Consider the following 12,744-nt stretch of genomic DNA (forward strand, 5'->3'; position numbering starts at 1 on the left):
TATTAACTAAGCCCTTAGTAATCCATGGCTTAATTGGCCTATTTTTTTTATTAAGTGTCACATCTTTCCTAACCATTTTCGATAAATCCATAAAAAATCGCAACGTATCTAAAAATTCCTCCATAGCTCTATCTACATTTACACATTTTAGAACATTATACCACTTTTCAATTTATCGTAGTTTATATCGTATGTTGTAGACTTTTTTTAATTTTTTCTGAAGATTTTTTACTGTTTAAATTTAGGTTAATTAAAGTCGCATAGTGGTCAGTTATAGCCGTTACAAATACACTAGTATAAATATTACAGTTTGGAATTTTCTCGCTTATTTTACAAAAGATATGATCAATACAGGTTTTTGTTTTTTCAGTTACTCTGGTGTATTTATTAACATATGAAACAAACCCAGAGCTAGTTAGAACATCGAGATATTCAGAGTTTATATTTCCTTTAGCATTGACCCCTATATCAATATTTATATCGCCCGCAATAATATAATTCTTATGTGGGTCATTATAAGAAGCTAACTCGATTTCTAAGTCAAATACAAATGAGGTAAGGTTAGAATTAGGTGAGCGATAAATAGCTAACAAATTGCATAGTATAATATCATTTGTATTACTTATTTCTATCTTCAAGCAATTACTTTCTCCTATTGTTATATCAAGTTTTTTACCCTGATATTATTTTTTAATATATACCATCAAACCATCTGAACGATTATTAAATTTTTCAGAAGAAAATAAGTTATAATTTTTTATGCAAAACATTTTCAAATCTACTGAAGGTAACCAACATTCTGATAAAATAATAACATCAAAGCTTATTTTTAACTCAGTAAAAAAGACCAAAAATTCATCAAAATTTTTTGCAATACTCTGTATATTTAACTGAATAATTTTAAATCCATCAACATTAAACAAATCATAACATTCTTAAAAATTTGTACTAATAAATTCATTATTATTGTTACTATTTATTTGAAAATCTGATTGTAGAAAATTTCTATTCATAGGGCAGTTTTTAGAGTTTTTTATCCTAGCAATTTTAGTCCTCTATAAGATTTCAATCTATTATTTTTTAATAATTCCCTCGAGATCTGACATATTTTTTATCTTGAGTGCTTTTAAACCTTCCTCTTTTCGGATGAAAATTTGGCTAGACGCAACCCATACGAACTTGTATCCGTGTTTATTTGCAAAACCTTTGACTTCATATAACAATTTTTTACGATATCCTGTTAACTGTTCATTTAGATATATCTTGTATTTTGGTAACGTATTAACAATATTAGATGCATAATATCCGTTTTTCTTTTGATTTTTATATGCCATAATCCACTTATTACGGACGTCTTCATTTTTTAATTCAAAAATTATGCTTCTCGGTTTGCTATTACCACTTCCTTCTGTCTGTTTTTTATAAGCCCTATATCCTTTTTTTAAGTATTCTTTTTCAAAGGTTATATCTAATGACCTACATATTGCCGTCGCAATCTCTAAAAAATTTTCATTATCAGTTTCAGGTAGTCCTACAACTTCCACATTATTCTTAAGCTTGTCTTGTTCAATTTCTTGTAGCCTACTATCAATAATACTCGTTTTCTTCTCTAATTCAACGATTTGGAACTTTAGCTTGTTATTTTCGTCTATCAAAAAATCATTTACTTTTGAAATTTTATCGATATCACTACAAAAATCAACTGTGCTATGAGAAAAAAATAAACCAATAATTATTTATAATATAAAAATAAATGTTATTAGTAAAAACGCTTGGTTTTTGTCGTATTTTAAAATATATTAGGTTTAGTTTTGCTTTCGGTTTGAATATTTCGTTTTGTGGGAGTACAGCGATATCAGAGAAAGTCTTTAACCTTTTCCCTTTTTTTTCTCTGTTAGATCGTCGTAGGTAGAGCATAGCGACGAACCAATTTTCAACGGCGGCGGCGGGAACGATAATTAGGTCGGCGGCGGCGTGGCGCGCCGATTTGCAGAAAAAAATCGGTGGCGCCTAAGTAGAAAAATTGCCCCCCCCCCTCAGAAATAGCACCACTCTTTTAATAGACCGCTAGAACTTAAACTGTTAAACGCACTTTAAAAAAATACATGTTTAATAAAATGTATTTTATTAAAGTAGGAACCATTTGTTTCCAAAACGAGAAAGAGGTAACTTAATCAGCTAATCAGCTAGGCTAATACCCGAGGCACCACCTTAGGCCTTATTCAATCATAAGTGTGCCAGAAAGAACTTTTTCACAATGAGACCTTGTTGCAAGGATATGGCGTAATTGACGTCACTTCCCAGTCGATGACGGTTTTATCGTCATCAAAAGTAGTTCTGGCGGGGAGGGAAGGAAGTTAAAACCAGTTTTTCGCGATGTTAGTGCTGTATTTTCTTTGGTGGCTGTGAAACAAGGTCTCATTTAAATTTTTAAAACAGAGATGTTAAACAGTGGCACACTTATGAGGAACTATGTTACATATGATACTATTAAACTAAAACATTTACGTTAGTAATAACAATACTGTACTTATTTACTACCATTTCACTAGTATTATTATATATACACTCATGTTTACTGGGCGCCGCCATTATCGTACAGACAACCAACGAGCCAGCCCTCTACCGCAGAAATTTCACCCCGCCCCCCCCCCTAAAACCGTTTTTTCATTACCCTCGCAGTAGACTGTAAGGTAATGGCGGTCAATTGGGAAGTCTATTATCACAAATTATTTTATCTTTGTATCAAAGGAATTTTCAAAATATAATAGATTATTTATTGCTGAATGCAGCTGATACGTTTCTTTACTTATTACAAAATACGAGGCGAGGCAACTCCAAAGCCGTTTTCTTTTCTCTCTCTCCGATCCCAGCTGTCTGCTGCAGAAACCCTTGAGGTGCAGTGGTGCCAGATCTTTTGGAAATTACCAATTATTTCCAATCTTATAACGCGAGTATGGTGCACCCAACAGCCTATAAATCGTAGCACTACCAATAGAAAAATCTATGTAGTTCGAATTTAGATCTCAAAACGCAATTATTATACTTTACTAATTTAAATTAATTCGGCGGCGAAATAAAAATGTAGCTGTGAATCTAAAAAGCATTTAATGTCATCTAACGATCCTTTAATAGCAAATGCATGAGTTAAGCCCCATTTATAAGGTAAACCATTGCAAACAGATTTTATAGTTGCACCTGCCACGTAAAATAAAATTTGCATAGACTTCAAACTGCATTTTTCTGCCACTTCTGGAGTTATTTCTTCTATTTCTGCGGTTACATAATTTTTTGCAATATGGAAATGCACGAAACATAGCAGTTCTCTGATGAATCGTGCCACAAAAGATTTCTGGGCAAATTCAGGCAAACACAAGAATATCTGCAGGAAAGAGTATTGGTTGGAAATTAATGAGATACTAACTGGTGGGGCTATAGTAGTAATATATGCAATGCCATCCGATAAGAATTCCTCATTTGAATGAAGCTCTTGACCCATATTCCAAAATGATTTTGGCGTTTTTACATTTTAGAGATGTGAATCTAAGGTTTGAAGGCCCAACTCCCAGAATGTTGCCTTTTAAGACATCCCAATTGATATCATTTCTTGCATGATGGCATCAGGGCTTCCTATAGCTTGTAATTGCTCCAAACTTAAATTTAACATTTATCGTAAGTGGTTTGGTGTCAAACCTAAAATATCGTTCATTAGTTTTTAAGGCAAATCTATAATCCAAAAACCAAAAAAAAATATCCCGGTGGTTTTCTCTTCTTCCTTGCAAAAGCTGCTGCAGTTGATGGTGTTTTAATTAAATTACTGGATGTAGACTTATTCGTAGAGTCTGGTTCAACACTATTTGATAAATCATTGTCAATATATTCTTCGACAATTAACATATTCGTTTCAAATTCCTCCTCGTTAATGGCATAAACATTTTCATTCAAATCATCTTGTTTTTGTTGTAAAGTTGATTTTCTATAAAACAATTGATATTAGCCAAGAAACTACTTTCTAGATGCCCAAAATTTATTTAATACTATTTAACAAACTTTTAATAAAAAGATACTTACTTTTCTGAGTATGTGTGCTCGTTATTTTCTTCAAGATTGCCAAATTATCGCGAAGCGCACGTGCCGTTTTGTTGTTGTATAGAGTAGCAGACTTCTTCGCCAACGAACGACCTTGACAGCCCAAAGGTTCCGTAACGGCCGATTATTTTTCTGTTACGCGAAGTAGGACACAATGGGGAGGGGGGGGGGGTACTAGTTCTAAGCTACTTTGCCCGTCCGGTTCGAGATAAAGAATCCATGTTGTAACATTGTGCGATAATTTTATATTCTTAGTTCTAAAATAAAATATGAACCTATATATTCTATTATTGGAATTTTTAATTTTACTTATTTTCGTGTATTTCATATTCTTTTTTTATAAGATTAGGCAGAAATGTGCTTACATTTTTTACTATACAATACGACTGGTCAAACATGTTAATGCATTCATTTGTAATAACTGCATTTACATGTTTTCCTCGTCGAGGTCGCTCAAAAGAGGTAAAACATGGTTGGGGAGAAGTTCGGCGTGTTGTTCCCGGAAATTTCGACGATTTAAATAAAACTTGAAAATAGCAATTTGAACACAAAATATAAAATTAAAACTGAATTAGCATTGTTAATAAATAATAAGAATGAGAAGAGTAAAAAAACCCTTACGCGCCACCATCCGCATTTAGTGCGACGCAATCTTCGTGGGCTGGGGAGAATAATCCTTCGGCATTCCTAGTTGGGCTAAATCACGATATCGAAAGAGTGGGAGGAGAGATGAGAGAAATCATATAGCAACGTATTCAACGCGATCAATCTTAAGGAAACATACTTGGGATAGGTGTTGGCTGCGACGATGTTTTCGAGTGTTTCCATTAAAAAATTAACATTATCGTCCTCTGATTGAACCTTTGGTAACATAAAGGTTCGAATGGATGAAAGGATAACGAATCCGTTTATGTTGAAGAGCTTCGGTGGCACAACCTTGGATCTAGATGTCTGGGTAGCCTCATCTCTAAATAAATAAAATTGCAAATTTTCATTTTAAAAATTCGTATAAATATATACGAATTTTTAAAATGAAAATCAAATTTTCACTAATCCTCTTCCTCACTGTCTGAATGGGGCAGGTCATCGTTGTTGTTGTCCAATTCTTCTTCGTCAGAAGAATGTGGATTTTATAAATAATCATCCTCTTCAGGGTGTACAGGGATGCGTCCGACGACCATTTTAAATAAGTAAATATACATTATAACCAAATATTAATTACAGAGTTGAACAAGTAGGCAGATATGATTTTGCCCGGACGTAGCATTGTGGAAGACAAAATTTACGATTAAGAGTCCCTGATTTCCGGACTATGTCGGCGCGCCACGGAACGCTAGTGTATGAGCGAAATGGCAAAATATATATACATATATATATATTTCTTTAATTTAATTAGTAATATCATAAGTCTACAATATATTTCCATAAGGATTGTCACTAAAGGGAATATTATATAGAGAGCAAGTAACGGAGTCACGTCATCACAAGATAAAAAATCTTCCCCTACGACGAGAAAGTCCGTAATGCAGTCTGTCTCGCGCAGGATGGGAATTAAGAATTTTTTTGAACATGGACCGGTGGACAATGAACCTCCCCCCCCCCCCAAGGACTAGAATAAATAAACTGGACCATGACCACTGCACATCGTCTGCTACATTAGAATAGCGTGTTTTATCTGTTAACCGATTTAAATAGGGTGATTTCTAGGCTAGAAATGAGACTAGAACCACCGTGCTATCTGGTTATCTCAAGAGAAAGCTAGAAGGCATGAGAGTGCGCCATCTATAAATAATTTTAAATAAATAAATTTTTCATAATAGATGGCATGCTCAAACAAAGAATTATGATAATTATATATTCTCTTGACTACAGACTCTTGTGTGAATAAGCGGATGTAACTTGTAAGATCTTTGAAACGAAAAACTCTCTAAGCCTTGGCTACTTATAATGTTGGTTTCGGTGTCTTGGGAGTACCAATAATCTACATATACCCCTAGGGAAATATGCATACTTCCCTTACCTATTTATTTTAAATTAATAAATTATAAAATTAAAAGAAAAGGACGATGATGGAAGTAGGCAGCAGTAGTGACAATGACTCTGGAGATAAATAAAAACGAATGGAATCTTAGGAAGGAATTTTATTTTCACGTGTATGGCTGCGAAAGTAATATTAAAAAATGGGTGTTACATGTATCGATAAATTGAAATATTCCACCCATATATTTTGCCATGATATTCCTCCTCTTCGAAAACTGTTAATTGGAAATGTAAAAGGATGTGTGTCGGATGAAAAATACCAAAATCTAACATTTACCACAGAAATTAAATTTGAAGTAATAACAAAATTAGGTGAAACTTTTGACAAATTAAATCTTTATATAATAACTAATATATATTTCCATCAATTAGATCTTTCATGAACTTCCGGTGCTAGAAAAAGAATTCTTTGCGAAGATTTTCCTTGTGTTTCCGTAAATTTTGGTCTCAAGAAAATATTAAAAATGAAAATGAATTAGAAGTTGAGATGAAAATATCTAATTATTTTGCGAATTTTTAGAAAATAACTAACCCCGGATACACATTATGATAAAGAAAACAGAACGTCTTCCAAAGAAGAACCCGACGGAAAAGTGTCCAGAATTGAGGCGGCGTTCCCAGGTTGGATAGCGACTGCTATGCGTTGAATGAGAAACGCGACCGAATGAACCAAACCAAGACCCTCCTTGCCTAATGAACCCAGGGTTTCGACTGCAACAGCGTAAAAAGGAGATCGGTTTTCGAGGCCGAAATACTTTGCCCTCTTCCTCGATTCAGCCTGGGAAGCGGCCCAGAGGGGGGCTGACGAAGAAGATTCCAAATACGAAGACGCGAGAGGGTCCGTGCAGGTAAAATCCCACACGAGTGATTTACCACCGACCCAAGGCACCAGAGACATATCATCAGGACGTTTGGCGTCGTCCCTGGACAGACCTGGGGGTTCCAACATGGAAGATAAACCAGCCGAAACTAGTGCACGCTTTAGAAAGTCATTAATTGCTCCGTGTCGAGACAAACTACAGGCGCTACGTTTACAACTTAAGCCATGCGTACCCAAAGAATCCACCATAGATCCACATATTTTAGCACCCAAGCGCAATCCGACAGTAAGGAAATTACATTTTATCCTAATAATAAGACCATTTTTCTTTCGAAAATTAAATAATGTTTGAAAGCGCAGTCGTCACCGCCGCAGTAATAAGATTAGCCTCAGCAAGACGAAAATGAAATTAAACACCCCGAACAATATTCGCACGAATTTCTATTAAACAAGTTGGCAAGCCAAAATATACCTCTCCTCGGAAGAGTTTTTAATTTTCAGTGAAGCCTAACTTTATCCGTGGTTCTGCGGTAGAACGCTCACCTGTCGTGCCAAAGGGCTCGGGTTCTTATCCCGGCCGATTAAAAAATTATACTACACCCAATGACAAAAAGAGGGCGGTTTTGGAAAAACCTTTTCCCTGATTCTAAGACACAGCTTACGCAGTGATTACCCCTTGCCCCGAAAATGCGAACGCGTTCGCAAGCCTGACAGACCCACAGCCACGGTGGTTGTATAACCCCTCCTAGGGTACAAAGTCCCCTCGGATAGGTAAAAACACGACAGATTAACAATATACCCAACCTATCTATTAATGTAGGTACTATTGTAAAACAAACTTACTTAACAGCAGCCGAGACATTTTTCTAGTTCAATGAGCCTATAGTAGTGTCCCTCGCCAGCTCCAGAAATACGGCTTTGTAAATCGCAGTAGATGGTTGACCAGTCAGCTCTCACGAGGAGCCGAAGAAGAGAGATTCGATTTTCACCCTAACGCGCCCGCTGTTCGCCATTAAATGATTCTAAAAAGAAAATACGCTCCGCTTCGGTGATGGCTTTCAAGCTCCTGAGTTCATATTACCGCGAGTAATATAATCACATAAGCCTAATAAACAAAAGTACGCTATTTAATCCTTTTCCCCCAATTTCTTTATGATATCCTGTTTCACCAATGATTAAATTATCTAGGGTAGCTAAAATTTTGGGCATAGCGTTAACGGTAGAAACGGTACTAAATTGTCGAACCCTTCACAAAATCTAGCAGAAATGTTATATACCCGCCTTGATAAATGCCGACCTGTACGTCAATTTTTGCCGTGTTATTACTTATACAATTATTTAAAAAAAGAGAGATAATTGAATACGCGCCTAAGAATATCATACTGCCGATTTAAGCCAGTCGACGGGTGAATTTAAACTTTGGGTGTTGTGGTTCCGGTTAAAACCCAACGGTTTGCCAGTAGGGACAATCAGTAAAGCGACTAAAATTAATGAAATCTTTAATAAATCAAGTTAACAAGTTGGCAAAAAAATATACCTCTCCTCGGAAGAATTGTCCCTAGTGGTATTAATTTCTCGAGACGTCCCTTAAAGATATCTCCGCAATTCCGAGTTATTTACAAAAAACGTAATCCCGGTTCAATCCCGCCCGGTATAAAATTTTAATTTTAATTAAAATAATTGAGACGAAACAACCGAGTTTAATTTATTCAGAATAATATAAATTAAGTAGTTACAACAGCGAGTTAGACGTACTAAATTAATGCACAATTGAATTTAACCCTATTTACAGAACAAGATTATCAGTTAAATATAATACTAAGCAAATTTAAATGAAAGAAAAATCTACAGAGGGTATTTGTATTTTTTCGCTTACAAAATACTTGCCGCATCTTTACCGCTTATGTTATTTTGATGAAGATACCGTACAATAGCTATTTTTGACATCTGGTAGTGGACGGTCGTAGACTTCCTGTTGACGTTGTGACACATACTGCATGAAAAAGACCAATACCATCAAATTTAAAATATCATATAATGAGTCGCACACCCAGGAAATCAATGACTGCATTAGGAATCGTAGATGTTCAAATATCCACACCAATAAAAAATGAATTAACAAGAAGCGAAAAACTTACCATTCACAAAGCACAGAAAGCTCCTTGACTAAACGCCAGCTCGTATACCAATAAATGACCGTAGACGGAATAGTAAGGGCTCTTTATAAATAAAACAAACGAACCCAATTGATGAACTGCATTAAACATTTTAATCAGTCGAGAAAATGTTTAAAATAAATTACGAAGAAATGACGACCCTGTTAAAAACCCAGACCACTATGTAAACAACTCGATATTTTCTTCATAAATGAACTATTACCCTTAAAAACTAATATGCTTCCACACAATAGATAATGAAAGACTGAAAAAACGAAATAAATTACAAAAAACTAACGGGGTCTACGCTTTAACCATTTTATCTGCTGACTACGCTAGAACAAGATTTGACCTTTAAATTTGCATACGTAAATATTTAGACTTTAACAAGTTCACAAAATTTAAAAAACAAAGTTCAATAAACAATATATAGGGATATTGTATTCATCCGTTTAGTAAAAAACCCGTCTTATCATAATGGTTCCTTTACTTTAATATTTTCCCTAAGGAAGTCAATGGTTCGGCGGTGAACTATCCGCATTGTAACAATGCGACCCGAGTTCAATTCTTGATCACAATCAAGTCTTACATTAAAATACTAAAATATAATTTATAAATATTTAATCAAATATAAGATAAATACAATTTATAAATACTTAATAAAATATAAGATTAATATAATTTATAAATATTTAAAATGATGTAGAATAAATTATGGTACCTAACGTTATAACTTCGTAAAGGACATTCGCCAAAGCGGTTTTCGAAAATCACCGGAGCTTAACAAGCGTCGGTGTCTTAGTGGTTAGAGTAAATATCTTTCACGCAGCAGACCCGGGTTCGATTCCCGGCCGCCGCCAAGAAATCGCAAATTGATACTAAGACGAATACTGTGAACATTTGGTGGAAACCCTGCCATTGGACGTTGAGAGGTTGCATAACACTCGGTCCGTCTCAAAAGTCAATAAGAAGAAGTTGAAGAGAAAACGCCCGTACAAACTTAACACCCACAGCCGTCATAGCACAAACTCAACATTCACACCCTACACTTAAACATTACAATAACGAAATATCCGATTTAACTGAATTAAAACTGCCACGACGGTGAGCGTTAACGAAAAAACACGATCCAAACCCAACCCAACCACAAATTAATCCGTTAACACTCACCGTCGTACGGTGGTTTTGCCTACCCTGCGTACGCAATGATTAACCTTTGCACGGAAAATGCGAACGCGTTCGCAGGACAGACACACACACAATTGGCAATTGCACCAAAGAAAAGAGAGTTAAACGGAGAAAAGCAGCTAGAGCTAAATTGAACGCTTCCTAAAATAAACACCTTTTTAAACAGTCTTTTGAATTTTTGGTCTGTGTTAAAATTTGAGTTATTTTCTCACACCGCTGCTTGTTAAGCTATCTTTTTTTAGCTTTTTTTTTTAAATTTCCTTGATAACCTCTTTAAATTTCAATTTAATAAAATTGTGTAACATTTTAGTTTAGCACTTTAGGAATTTTCCTTGCAAAGTCCCCACAATTGGTACAAAATTTCATTTATCAAATTGTCTTTGTTTAACGTATCAATTATCACACTATTTCTTGTTTCGTTATTTTTAAAGGCATATCTGGTTTCGTAAACTGTTGAATTATGCCAGAAAAAAGTGACCCCCCGTCTGTCTTGTTTAATAGTCCATTTGTGGTATTCTTATTTTGCTTCCTTCTTGCTAATTAGACAATTTTCCCAAAATGGTGGGCACTCATATAAGCCATTCACTTGGTTAATCACGTAACCTGCTATTTGGTGTATTTTATTGAGTTCTTTCTTTTTCTGTCTTCAGGGCTTAACATATCCTTCTTTTTCACGCTTTTGGGTGGATCAATGGGAGTGGCCTTGAATTCTTTTGATTTCACTTCTTGATCCAAACAATTTGAGTGAATTTCATTAAATAATCGTTGGCAAAAAATAGTTGTTACTTCATCTTTCTTGTCACAGGTTAATTCTCGAAAAGGCTGAATTGATACTAAAGATTATCGATTTCTCCTTTGAAATGCTTATTGATTAACAGCTGCTGCCTCTTTGACGTGAAATTTTTATGGACAAATAATCCAGTTTTATCATCCGCAAAAACTGATAAATGATCAACTGCTTCTTCAGTTATTTCTTTTACATTTGTTTGCTTTATTATTACTGCCATTATTTTAACATGATAACAGCATCCCAAACTATCGAACCAAAGACTAAGAAAGGTATACACAAGGACATCAAGCGTGGCACGCTCCCTGCCTTTCGCTGCATTACGAGAGGGTGAGAGAGAATTTCGGGGCAAAACCGTGGCGGACACTCGCGGAGTTTTACGGAACAAAGATTTGGGGCATTTAAACGACAGATAATATGTTTTAAAAATATCGGCCAAATTTTAGGCTCTGTTACGGATTTGTAAGTCAAAAAGTAGTATTTTTTCGGAGAGCAAACGAAATTTTTATCATCAACTGAAAACGCCACCACTCTTAAACTCGAACAAATCTCATTTGTCCAACTTCTCCTTTTCGCGGCCACTTGTAGGAGTGACTAATTTACCGAGAAAGGCAGTGTTATTTTCTAGTAACAATATGAACAACAACAAAAAACTGTGAAGATTGGGAGCCCAGCTGAAAGCCATGAACGCATAAAAGTAGATTTTTTTAGACCCTTTTAACTTCGAACCCGAAACCTCCACATTCTACAAGCATGAAGCATGCTCGTTAAATTTTATGGCATTCCCCCTCTCTGGCTCTTTCTCGTTTACAAACATCTTACGTTTAAAGGAATCAAGAAATTTCAAATCCTATCACAACAATTATAGACATATTTCAACCCTTTTCAAAGTAATACATTAACTAAACATCAATACAAATTAGGAAAAACTAAACACTATCATTAATGATAAATTTAGCATAAATTCGGAACGACCATGTAGTCAACTGCGCTGAAATATATTTGATTAGCAGCCCATACTCACTGCGGCCGGGGCGTTTTGCAGCACTGCATTGCACTAATAATAACAATGATCTCATTTCAATTTTTAATAATATTCACAGATAAACTACAATATACTACACAACACACAAATGACCATATGTATATATATATATATATATATATATATATATATATATTAAACGCGCTCTATGACTGTACCAACTATTGGCTCCTTTGAGATTGACCTCTTTCACCTGGGCTTTGATTGGTTTTTTCCGCAGACAAGCTAATTATGCCGCGACTATCCTTCGCTAAGTGTCCTAACTTGACGCAATTTAAAGCATCTCCTTTCTTCCTTAATTTTTGCCTTTTTTGCTCGAGCGTTAGCGCTGTACATACTCGACAGAAAAGACAATAAGATCATCCTGGTTCTGATTGTGATTGTGTTGACAGTGCTGAGGTAGTAGTTACCTTCGGTTGGTCACGATACTTATTGGTATTAAAATTGTATCTTGGTCAAGACGTTTTACAGGGTCGAAACGAGTTCGACGCCTCCATTTTATCATTATCAGAATTACCTAGCCAATTTGACCTTTCTCTACTCTCAATTTCTTTTCTTAAAAAATATCTGTCGGAAGACATCTAAGAATGGCAGGGGTTATGCATGAGGCGTTTGAGTT

Source organism: Leiobunum rupestre, chromosome 7 (genome assembly GCF_980474605.1).
Source record: "Leiobunum rupestre chromosome 7, qqLeiRupe1.1.hap1, whole genome shotgun sequence".
Taxonomy (NCBI): domain Eukaryota; kingdom Metazoa; phylum Arthropoda; class Arachnida; order Opiliones; family Sclerosomatidae; genus Leiobunum; species Leiobunum rupestre.